This window comes from Pseudopipra pipra, chromosome 1, assembly GCF_036250125.1.
Source record: "Pseudopipra pipra isolate bDixPip1 chromosome 1, bDixPip1.hap1, whole genome shotgun sequence".
NCBI classification, from domain to species: Eukaryota; Metazoa; Chordata; class Aves; order Passeriformes; family Pipridae; genus Pseudopipra; species Pseudopipra pipra.
Genome location: NC_087549.1, coordinates 92,778,521 through 92,789,912, shown reverse-complemented (window position 1 = coordinate 92,789,912; position 11,392 = coordinate 92,778,521). Strand labels below are relative to the sequence as shown.

Genomic DNA, 11,392 nt, shown 5'->3' with positions numbered 1-11,392 from the left:
AGTAGTTTGAAGACTGGGGAGAAAAGTAAAATTACCCAGAAATGTTGTCTGTCAGCTTGTTAGAGTTATGCCATATCACAGTGTATGGCCACACTTAAATCCTCCTATTGTTCTGTCCTAATGTTTGAACTGTACAAGACTTGCTTTCACCTGCTTGCACTTGGAAACCTGAACAAGAACAAAAATTGTAACAGACTCAGGTACATTTTTTTTTCGTGCTTTCATTCCCTTTTCTTTTTCCAGAGGGAGTTCTATTTTTTGCCAAGCAAAATACACAGCAGAATTTCTGGCACTGTTTCTCCTGCTGGGGAATGAATAGTACAACTCATAATCACTAACATTGTGCACAGATGCTCAGAGAAATGATAGAAATGGAAAACTGACCATAAAGCAGCTGCATTTTGGTGTGATTCCCCTAATGCAGGATAATCAGAAGTTTTCTATTCTCAGTAATTAAACCAGGGTATATTACAAGAAGAAGGCAATGACTGAAATGACTACCACTGAGTTATCTTCAAAAAGGTGTGGGTATATAAAATATTTTAGTCTGTAGGTTTGATTATTTTTTCTATCTCATATGTGTGGAATCACTTTTATCTTTTGCCAAAAAAAAGTTATCAAAAAAAGGTTGATAGAATTGTTTTCATCTTTATCCTATGTCCTTTGCAACTTCTTTTTTATCATGTTTTACAATTGTGTTTGAGGACAAGCATTGGCCAGAAATGTGCAGTTGAGGTAAACTTTCATTTGAAGTCACTAGGAGTTTAGTCTGTGTGAGATAATATGGGATCAAACAACATACTGGCATAATCTCAGTTTATGTTTGTTGTTGAGCAGTTTCAGTGTATCGTGCATAGTAGGAACTTCCTTAGAAAATCTGCACAGATGAGCAAATCACAATTAGTCAGCACAGCCAGAGGATCTAGTACTGAGCTAATCTTCCCATTCAAGTAAACAGAAAGTATGCTTACGCTGCTTTGTTTATTCTTTCAAGGACCTATGCCAGTATATTATCACATCATGCCCAGAGTATTGCTGGAACATCATTGTGTGTCATGGGGACCAAGGAGAATTGAACAGATGTGCTGTGAAGCATGGGATGAAAAGGTTTTATTTAAAGGATGATTCCATTAGGGAAAGATAAGAATATCAAATTGGGCAAGAATATTATATGCTTGCCTTTTTTTTTTTTTTTTAAATATTAGAATCTCGAAATCTTACTCTAAAAGAAGAAAAGATTGTGTCCCTGCATACCCATTCACAGACTTTATGTATATAGACAAAATACATTCTGCTGTTTCTATCAGCGAGGTAAAAAGTGTTCACCTGTACAGTACGGTTTTGGAGGAGTCTGTAACTGAATGGCTAATGATTACTAGGGGAAAAAAAAGACAGCTCCTTCTCTGTTTGCTTTTAAATGGCCACCATTATGTTTTTCCACAAAATCTTTCAGATGCACTCTTTTTTTTCACCATCAAATCTGGAACAGCAAGCGTCTCAGGAGGACAGTATTTCAAGCAAGAGTGAGAGCAGGATTTTTACTTTTCCTTTCAAGGCAGCCTTGACAGAGTAGTTGCTATATATACTAGTGCATGTCAGAAAATCTGCTGCATGCTACCACAGAAATGTTAAAGTGAGGGACTGTAACTAGAACCAGGCTTGGCATTAGATGCTTATTAGGTGCAATTCTGTGGAAATTCTCTTTTGTTGATTTGGAAGATTGAGGGTGGTTGACTCTTCTACTCTTTAAATTCTTACTTAATGCTTTCCAATATTAAGGGCTGATCTTGAAAAATCTGAGTATTCAGATATACAGGTGAGAGAGATTTCAGGGTCTTTGCTGTGTGTTCATTCCTCCATTCCTACTAAAGATCAGAATATCAAATGATGGATAGCCTTGAAAATTTGACTAGGTCAGAGTCTCCCTACCATGTAAAGCTTGAAACATCGTAGTTATTTTGTTTAATTGCTGTATTGCTAATAGTCTTTGGTACCTCAGTAGCTGGCTGTGTCCATTCCTCAATCCCATGTTTTCTCAGATGAACTCATCCAACCTCCTGCTCCTCTCCTATCTGACCAGTGTATCATGAGCATCATGTGGCCAGCTCTTGGAGCCCAGTGCCCAGTGTCCCAAGCAGTGTAGTGAGTCTGCATTAGTTCAGTTCAATGGTTAAACTGCAAGATAAGACCCAAGGGTTTGAGACCTAAAATGCAGCTTTTGTCTAGTTTCTTAGACAAAGAAAACATTCTGTTAACTCCAAGCAAGCCAAACACAAACGCTCTTAACTCTGGCCAGTTTTCATATCTCAGTTTTAGTGTCGGGGCCAGATTTCCAGTGACTGATCCAAATTATAAATGAAACACATATGAGATGTCTTGGACCAACAGGTGTTGCAGCTGCTTTTATAATGCAAAGCTGAAGAAAACAAAATGCCTCAATCATATATGAACCAATTTTTCTGGCATAAAACTCTGTCTCCAGTCTTTGAATAGCCTGCTTTGGAAGACATCACAGAGCATTGCAGAATGTCTTTGACTGACAATTATTTAGAGAAGTTACTACCCTCGTAATGTAATTTTCCAGTGTCAGTATATAATTAGGCAGAATGAATAAAGAAGAGTTCCTATTATGAAATACTGAGAAACTGCTGTGCTCCTCCCAGTACAATGCTGCTGAATAAATCAAATTTAACTTCCAGTTGTGTAACTTCTGGATTTCTGAGCTTTGAAGCCTGTACTGAGTGTGCTGCACAACTGGTCCAGCTGACTTCTGCCTTTGATCTTTAAGGATCTCTTGGAAACATTATCTAAATGTTTAAAAAATAATTTTTATTCTTTTTCCCATATTTTGTTAAATTTGAACACTGTGCTTGTGAAACACGTCAACTTCATAATGCTGAAAGACAGTTTTCAGCAATAGCAACACCATAACCTGATGAAAGTTCCATTTTTTACCCCAATGCGTCTCAAACCCAATGTCCTCCTCCTCAGGGGACGTTAGAGTCTTTGTTGCGTCAAGTCTGCCTAAATGATGGAGATTCTTGACATTTTTTTTAAGAGGCTGAACTATCAAGCAACTATCAGATGCTACTGTTAAAGAGTAATTCTACACTATTGAATCTGCATACTTCTGTAGGTGAAAATGAAAGCTTCAGTTTGGCAATGCCTTCCAGTTGCTGTTGAGCTGTGCCAATTTCATATTTCATTGCTTTTCTTCTGAGAGGTCAAGTTTACCCAATGCTCATGGATTTATTTAAATGTCCTTAAGAGCACTCCTGTTTACTGTCTGTGTTTGTGACAGTTTGTGTAACCAGTTCCTCAGCAGATACAGGCATTTTTTAATTACAGATCATAGCAGCAGTTTTAGTAATAGGGTTTCAGGATGGGAAGGTGATATTTGGAAATAATGTCTCTTTTGTTAAATGGATGAGCATGTCAAATACTTTGCTTGATTGCTCTTTGTGGTAGGAAATAAAAATCCTGTTCTTTTTGTAGAATGAGCTCACTGGAGGAAAAGCTATCAGTTCAGGCCACAGGTTACTGAATGTGGTGAGGAAAAAGAACCTGTCAGAAGAGTATACCTTAAACAGGAGGCCTCTTTGCAGCTGGATTGTTGGAGGACAGACTGAGAAGGCTGCTGTTCTTAATGCTCTGAAGATCAGCCCACAAATGGCAGGTGAGGGGCTTGTTTATTAGTCAACAGTGGTCCATTGTATTCATGCTCTTCTGCAGCAGGATGGCCAAATAACTGAATAACCACAGGCCTCTGCTGCTTTACAGGACTTTGTGGACAAGGTGTTGTAACCTCTGTATTAGTCATGGCAGTGACGATGGTGGCCTAGGCAAACAGGCCTGAACTATTTTACAAAGAAGCAGCAATCCGTCTATGGGTAGAGCACCACATGGACTGACAACATGAGCTCTTAGGCCTAACTTTATAGTGCCTGTATGTGGTGTTTTATTGTGATAGGGGTGTTGTCAGCCCCTCAGCTACCTAGTTTTAAGCTTGCTTGGATGTAAACATCTTGTGTTTGTGATGTAGAGCCATGTGGAGATGTAATTCTGTGATTTCAACTGTTTAAGTGTTTGTGAATGCTCATTAGGAAGGCCCCTTTTTCTGGTCAGGAAAGAGCAATCATACCCTCCAGTTACCTCTGCAGGTCGTTCCCCCCATTCCAGCTGAAATATTACTTTTATGGTGAGATGAATCACCGTCTGGAGATGCTTCTTTCTCTGTTGAGGCAGCCTAGATGTCTAGTTTAGATTAGATGCTGACTTTTGGACAGCTAAAGATACTGAGATGAATGAAATTCTCTGGACCATTTCCTCTTTGTGTTTAGAGAATATACCCAAATGCCATGGGGGATCTTGCTCGTGCAGGATTGTGATAAATAAGAAATGAGGGACTGATCATTCTCTTTTGGATAAAACCCAGAACCAAGATGAAAAAAAAATCCTTTATATATAACCCTTTCTTTTAGAGCAGACTTCCATTTTTAGTTTCCCAATCTTTGCCTTTGTGTTGGGAGGGGATCATATGTTTGCAGCTGCATAGTTACAGAGATACTGCAAATAGATTGCATGGTATCCTTGTGTAGTGTGCCTGATTGAATTAGTCTTTTGAGGTAAAGTTTCTGCATTTTGCCTAATACTTAAAGAGTTTTTTCTTAAATGTTTAAAAAAGAGAGAGAGACTAAGATTTAGAAGAAGCCTCTGTACCCTTAGAACTAGAAGCGATATACCTCATAGATAACTACCTTAAATGAGCAGAGGGACACTATAATCTACAAATAGGCACAATGTATATAAATTCTGATCTCAAAATTAAGTTTACTGAGTTTAAGTCATTTCCATCAGAAGGATGTATGCTCTGGTTGATGTGCAAGAACTCTTCTGCTCTCCATATGCGATTTTCTTGGAAAAAGCAAGGACTTGCTACAGTCTCAAACATAACTCTGAGTTTTGCTTGATCTTTTGTAAATGGTAGTATTTGCCTTATGGTTAATCAGATATGATAAAAATTAAATTTAAAGAACTGAATTGATTTTCTCAGGGCTGGGGAGGAGGGAGGGAGCATAATTAGAGCTGAATTTAGCTCAACTCAGTGGTTTAAAAACAAATCCCCTATCTGGAAGGTTGGAGCCTAGAAATAAAATGCACACTGATCAAATATCAACAAATATGAGAAGTCCTACAAATGCAGCCCACAATGTTGTTTTTTCAAAGTGCAGCTTGTGAAGCTCCTTCTTCTGTGTATATATAATAGTGTGTAAACACTGCAGGACTTAAGTAGGTTTGGGTGTGTTTGTTACTTGTGTACCTTTGGTCAACTGTCCTGGTTCAAAGCAATGTGTTGTCTTCCATGTTTTGGAGTAATATATGACTGTGTTGTCAGGGAGACCTGTTAAAGACTGGGACCCCTTGTTTTAATCACATAATGCAGAGACTTACATATTAAAATACATGCCAATATATCCTTATATATAATATATTTACATACCTTACTTTTTTGTCCCACTAGCCTCAGATGAGAATGTAATGTTCTGTTTTGTAGATCTCTAATTCATGAGTGGTCTTTAAATGAAGTTTATATACTACAAAGCGTACTTACAGCAATAGTTGCTTTAGCAAAACTGTTGGAATTTGTCTTGATTCTTCATTTAAAAAATCCCACAGCTAAACACCATAACACCCAAACCAGAAATAGGATGGTACTTGATGGTATTACAACTTGAGAAAGCAGGACCTGGAAAAGAAGAGGATATCTAAGACAAGCAAAATGACCCAATAGTCTTTTGGCTGTGATACTGTTCATCAAAGTCCTGGTTGACTGTCATGGGAAAAGGGATTGCAGAACTCTGTGGCTGTGGAAGGTGGGAGTTTCAGTTTTTGTTAGAAACGTTTAAATCCTCAGTGTTAGGTATTTTATTTCACAGAATCAAGAAAGGAAGTATCAGGTGACTTTTAAGACCCACAAAGATTGGACTTGGCATTTCTTGGGGAGCCTGGAGGGTGTTTGCATGTGTGAAAGAAAAAATAGTTGTCTGGAGGGCTGAATTCAAGCAGGAAGCTGCATAGTGAGGAAGAAGCTCCATGTTCTTGCAGATTTCCTCACAGGGCCACCCCACATGTTTCTCAGAATGTGTAATAGTCCAGCAGATATCTTCTCACAGTTAGATTTTTTAAGGGCTTTTAGAGATGTATTGAGTGTCAAACTAGTGCTATGGTGTAAAAATAAATGAGCTGAATAACTTAAACACAGCCTTCAAATGACACTGGCATCATGAATTTTCAAACTGGAACTGTAATCCTGTATATGTGTTGTGAGGAAGTACTGGGTATTCCTGCTGAACTCCTTAGGATTTTTGTGCAGGTGGCAAAGCCAATTATTTAAAGGGGTTTGTTTATTTATTCTTAGTTCTCCTTTTACTGTAGGCCTCTGTGGTTTGAATAAAACTTTATTCTTTGCCCACAACCTAACTAGATGATTTTGAGGAGTCTATTGCTGTTTGAAGTTTGCCAGAGTTGGATGATTTATAGCAGAATTTAACATTTAAGACCTTTACAATGAAACATTAAGAACCAACACTCGTGTTGATGTGTGCTAGACACTGGCTGTGAATTCTTTGGAATTCGAGAACCTGAATCTTCTTGTATAGCAACAGTGCCTGTGGGATACTCACTGAAAGGGGTGTGTGTGTGTGTACGAAAGAGAGTGATAAAAATTTTCTTTCCCTGAATTTTTGTTGTATGTTACCACAGGATAGCGCAGTGTTACATGAAGGTCTGAGCTAACTTCAGCAAAGACAATTTGTGCATTGCAAGCAGTAGAATTGCATCAATACCATGTCGTACTTAGGCTAATTGAACCAGCTCAGAACAGGCAGCTCATGCCACCATTGTGCCAGTCCCTCAGTGGCACTTCAAGCCACTTGTTGAGAGAGGGACTTTGGCAGCCAAGGGATGTCAGACTGAGGAGGCTGCATCAGAGCAGAACTCACAGAAGTTCTGAAACACCTCTAGATAATAGGTCTTGAGCTATGGGAGTAGCTCTTCAGCCTTTATTCTGCTTTCAAACTTGACGTGCCAAAACCATCAGCATCAGAGGTCTGTTTGATCATCCAGCCATGCACCTGGGAGGTGAGATCAACAGCACTGCACCTTGTTGCTTATTTCTCAGTGCTGAGCCTGTGAACTGGAAGCCCACTGCAGGACCCTTTCTCCATGGGCTCAATTGTGAGAATTTGTCTTGATGGCAACATGAGCAAAATAATGGCAGGTACTCTGACACCATATGCCCAGGAAGACATTGGCTTCGAGGCCAGCAGGAGGCAGTGAAAACCTGTAGAACATCTATTCCTTGTTCTTGAATTTATTTTTTTTAATTCAATTTTTTTTCCTCCTCAGAGGCAAGGTGTCTGTAAATCTTAAAGCTGTCATCAGCTTTTCATAATAATATATTTCAGAATCTTAGAAAAACTCAGTACAGGAAGTGTGAAGTTCAGTATAAAACCCCCTTAGATTCTAAAGACACTTAAATACTATTTTTGACTGAGAATCTGTGATTCTGTAATAAAGTAGCCCTTACACCTGATTTCACCACTGAACTGGGTGCACAAACGTGGAAGCCTTATCTATGTTTATGCAGACCCCATACATCATGTAGCGAGAGCGTCTTTTGATTTAATGAAAAGTTCATCCTGTTCTAAAATGGGGAAAAATGGACTTGTGGCTTTGGTTAGGGTATTGTCTGTGCTGAGAACTGAAAGAGCAATTCTACAGTTGTAGATACTCTCTTTTGTCCTTCCCCCTCCCCCAACCCTACTGTGGAAGGAAGAGGATTGCCTGTCAGTTACTGCAGAGGGCTAACAACTGTTATTAAGGTATTCATAGCAGGGATTAAATTCACAGGTAAAAGGTGAAATTTCTTTCTTAAGAAATGTAAATAACTTTTAGGGGGTTGATAAAGTTCTAATACAGTAGTGTATCTGATGCAGGTTAAGACTATGCTCACGTAAGTTAATGGATTTTAAAGCCAGAAGAGATCATTAAAAGCCAGAATACTGTCACTGCAATACAGCGAACCATAGTGTTTTACCCAGGTGTTTGCTCAGTGTCTTCGGAAGAAGCTAAGCACATGGTTTTGGAGATCTAGTCTTGATTTAGTTTTCTATTAACAGAGAATTCTCTACATCCTCCCCTAATTGAGGTGTTACACTGATTAATTTAGCAGATTATTACTGTGGTTCCTTGATCTGTTTCCTCTGCCATAATTCAGTGTGACTGCTGAAAATGGCATTCCCACTGTCATCTATTTGCTTATTTCTACCTCTCCCTGGTGCCAGCTCTAGTTTTTGTGTTCTTCCTGGGTGAAACTGAGGTAGTTTGTTGCCAGATGAATTTCCTAACCTGCAGAAACCAAACAATTATTTGGCTTTCAGCTTACCCAGTTATTTAGTTTGGTTAATGCTGATGCAATGGAGATAGTGGGAATGAATGGCCATAATATGAAGGAGAAAGATGGGATTGGCTCCTTTAATCAGCAGCACTGAGCAATGACAGATTAAATGGATTATGGAATAATGGTCCGAAACAACAAGCAAGTAGCTAACAGCTGACACTAGACAAATTCAGATGTGCAAAAGTAGTTGTGTGGCCAATGAAGATAAAGAATCCTTTGCTATCTGACACTTACAGTTGAAAAATTTTATTTCAGAGGTAGGAAATGTTTGACCCTTATAGAGCATACAACATGTTGGTTTTTTTTTTTTTTACAGTCTGCACTGAATTTAGAATTCGGAAGAACTACCAGTATTCCTACTGAGGGGATGGGTGTTTTGAAACTTAAGGATACTATGGGAGGGCAGAGAGGGGAAGAAAATAAAAACAGCAGTCTTGAATCCTCATCCATGCTGTGAAAATCTTTACTGGTTGTTGCAGCAGTTCAGATCCACGTGCCTCCTAACTCACTCAGGAGTCACCTTTCTTGCTTCCTTACTTTGAACCTTATCCACATGACAAAGCAAAACTGTCTTGTGGGGTTCTTGGCAGGCTGGTTCAACGCAGGCTGTGTTGAAACTATGGGGGTTTGTAATAGGCATTTGCAGAGAGATGTTTCTCTGCAATGTTTTCCTTTCCTATAATTGGAAACAATGTTGCATGAGTGCTGACAATCGGAAGAGGGAAGACAAAATCTCCTTTTTTTTTTTCTTTATTTTAACCATCCATACCTTTGCTAAAACAGAATTGTATGAAACTGGTTGTTCTGAAGAACAGCTGACAGATGACCAATGTGTTATTGAAGAGCTCTGATGAAGGCTACTTTCATCAAACCCATTGTTTTCTAGTAGGGTTAAACTCCTATTAATATTGAAGCTATTAGGTTAATGCTCAAATAATAATATAGTTTATACCTTTTGTACTGCACTTCTATCAGGTTTGAGGCATAAAAGTACTGCCCAGAAATGGGCAGACTTTGTTCCAAGGACTTGTATACATCTATCTTTTGTCATATTCTGTAGCTTTCTCTAAAAGAAACAGCTCTATCTTTAGGGACTTTTGAACTCTGAAGCTGCTATTAAAACATCTGTGGGTTTAAGTGATGTTATGATTTCTCCATGACTTATCAAACAACAAAAGTTCCAACAGGTTCAGGTAATCAAGCCTTATTTTAAGTTTCTGCTATGACCTGACTTCTGTAAGCGTATACCTTTTATCATCAGTAGTTACTTGGCATCTTTTCTTGCAAGTCAGGGAAGATGCTACTAAGCAGCTCTAAACTTTTATTGCCTTTCAGAGGATGACAGATGAAACCTGGGCACTGAGCTCACAGGGCACTTTGCCAGCATAGCATAGCTGCTTTTTTAGCTATCTGTGTTTCTAACATGACACACTATCAGAATGGCAACTGTAGACAAGAAAGACATGCAGATGCATGCTTTCTGTGCTGGCTTCTTTTTTTTAGGTCCCTGAAGTTAGCTTAAACTTCAAATACATTTTCATCCCTAATGCTCTCATTGGGTCTAACAGGAGCCTCTTTGAGGTCTCTTTGAGAAATGTGCTTGTATATTTTTGAATTCTAGTCAACAGGGTAGCCTTCTAATTAATTTTTTTAAAAAATTGGTATATTCAAACATGAATGTACAGAGAGGCAGTATCAAAGAGACTGAAGAATAAAAGCCCCATGATACATATATTCACAGCCCCCCATGACAGAAATTAGCATCTTTAGGTTTTCTGAAAGCAAGTAGTGAGGAAAGCATGCTCAGGTGTGCTGTGCTTGTTGGGTGCTGATTCTGTGAGAAAGGTAAGAGAAAGTTTGCTTGCTGTTTGCCACCCAGACAGAACAGGCTTGGAGAGAAAAAAAAATAATTTGGTTACTGCTACTCTGTTGGATGAGACCATGGTGGCAGGTTACAGCATGCTGTGATTTGGCTTTTGGTTTCCTTTTCTTCCTGTCTACCTGGGAGTTGTTATTTGTGTGTTGAAGTATCTATTCTAGTAACATGAGAAAACCCCAGCTGCTTTGCAGGGATGCTTTCTGGGAGTTGGAAATAGCCAGTTAAATGACTAGCGTGTGGTTAAATAAAGTTGTGGGGATTGAGGATAACTATCAAGACCCTTGACGTAAAAATATGCTTACAGGTCAAATATATGCACTGAAGGAAGTGATTAAACTGGTTTTATGAAATGGATTGCCAACCAGGCTGGGAATCCACCTTACCTATAGAAAGGCTGGAAGTTTCTCACTCAGATGAAACAGATCCAGTCCTGAAGCGCTGTTTCCTTGGGACTTGTCCTATGGGACAAAGAGAATATGAATCCAGAAAACATAGTGTTCTGTAGACTGGAACATAGAGAGAAATAGGGACACTTCCAAATTACTTGCATTCTCATGTGGAAGCATTATGCATTTTTAGTGAGGGAACTGTACTGGGTCTGGCTGAGCTGGACTTCATTTCCCCATAGCAGCCCTCACAGTGCTGTGCTTTGCATTGGTAGCTAGAAGGGTGTTGACAACACACTGGTGTTTTGGCTACTACTGAGCACAGCATCAGCACTGTAACATTCCTTCCTCAGTTGAGGGCAAGATCCTGGGAGGGGACACAAGTAGGCCAGCTGACCCAAACTGACCAAAGGGATGTTCCATACCCTATGACGTCAGCTCAGATATAAAAGCTAAGGCAAGGAGCAAGAAGGCAGGCATTCATTGTCCCCAGGGGCTGCCTGCTGAGGAACCATTGCATGTGCTGAGACCCTGCTTCTCGGGAATGGCTGACCATCACTGCTGATGGGAAGTAGAGAATAAACCACGTTATCTTTCACTTTGCTTTTGTGTGTGCAGGCTTTTACTTTGCTTTTGCTTTAATAAACTGCCTTATCCCAAACATCT

General features: G+C 39.3%; 2 long non-coding RNA genes across 3 annotated transcripts; one reads left to right on the top strand and one right to left on the bottom strand.

The window, feature by feature from the left end:
- Window positions 1–1,953: 1,953 nt before the first annotated feature.
- LOC135419045 (uncharacterized) lies at window positions 1,954–11,179 on the bottom strand. Of its 2 annotated transcripts, XR_010432813.1 has the most exons (4): window positions 10,885–11,179; window positions 10,724–10,798; window positions 5,612–5,746; window positions 1,954–2,175 (listed from the first exon to the last, which is right to left on the bottom strand). It is a non-coding gene; the product is annotated as an uncharacterized LOC135419045 (long non-coding RNA). The 2 variants fall into 2 exon arrangements; XR_010432818.1 differs by lacking the exons at window positions 1,954–2,175; window positions 5,612–5,746 and adding an exon at window positions 8,760–9,137 and having other exon boundaries at window positions 10,885–11,170.
- On the top strand, window positions 3,514–8,897 carry LOC135419117 (uncharacterized). Its single transcript, XR_010432840.1, has 3 exons — window positions 3,514–3,676; window positions 5,677–5,873; window positions 8,778–8,897. It is a non-coding gene; the product is annotated as an uncharacterized LOC135419117 (long non-coding RNA).
- Window positions 11,180–11,392: the final 213 nt, after the last annotated feature.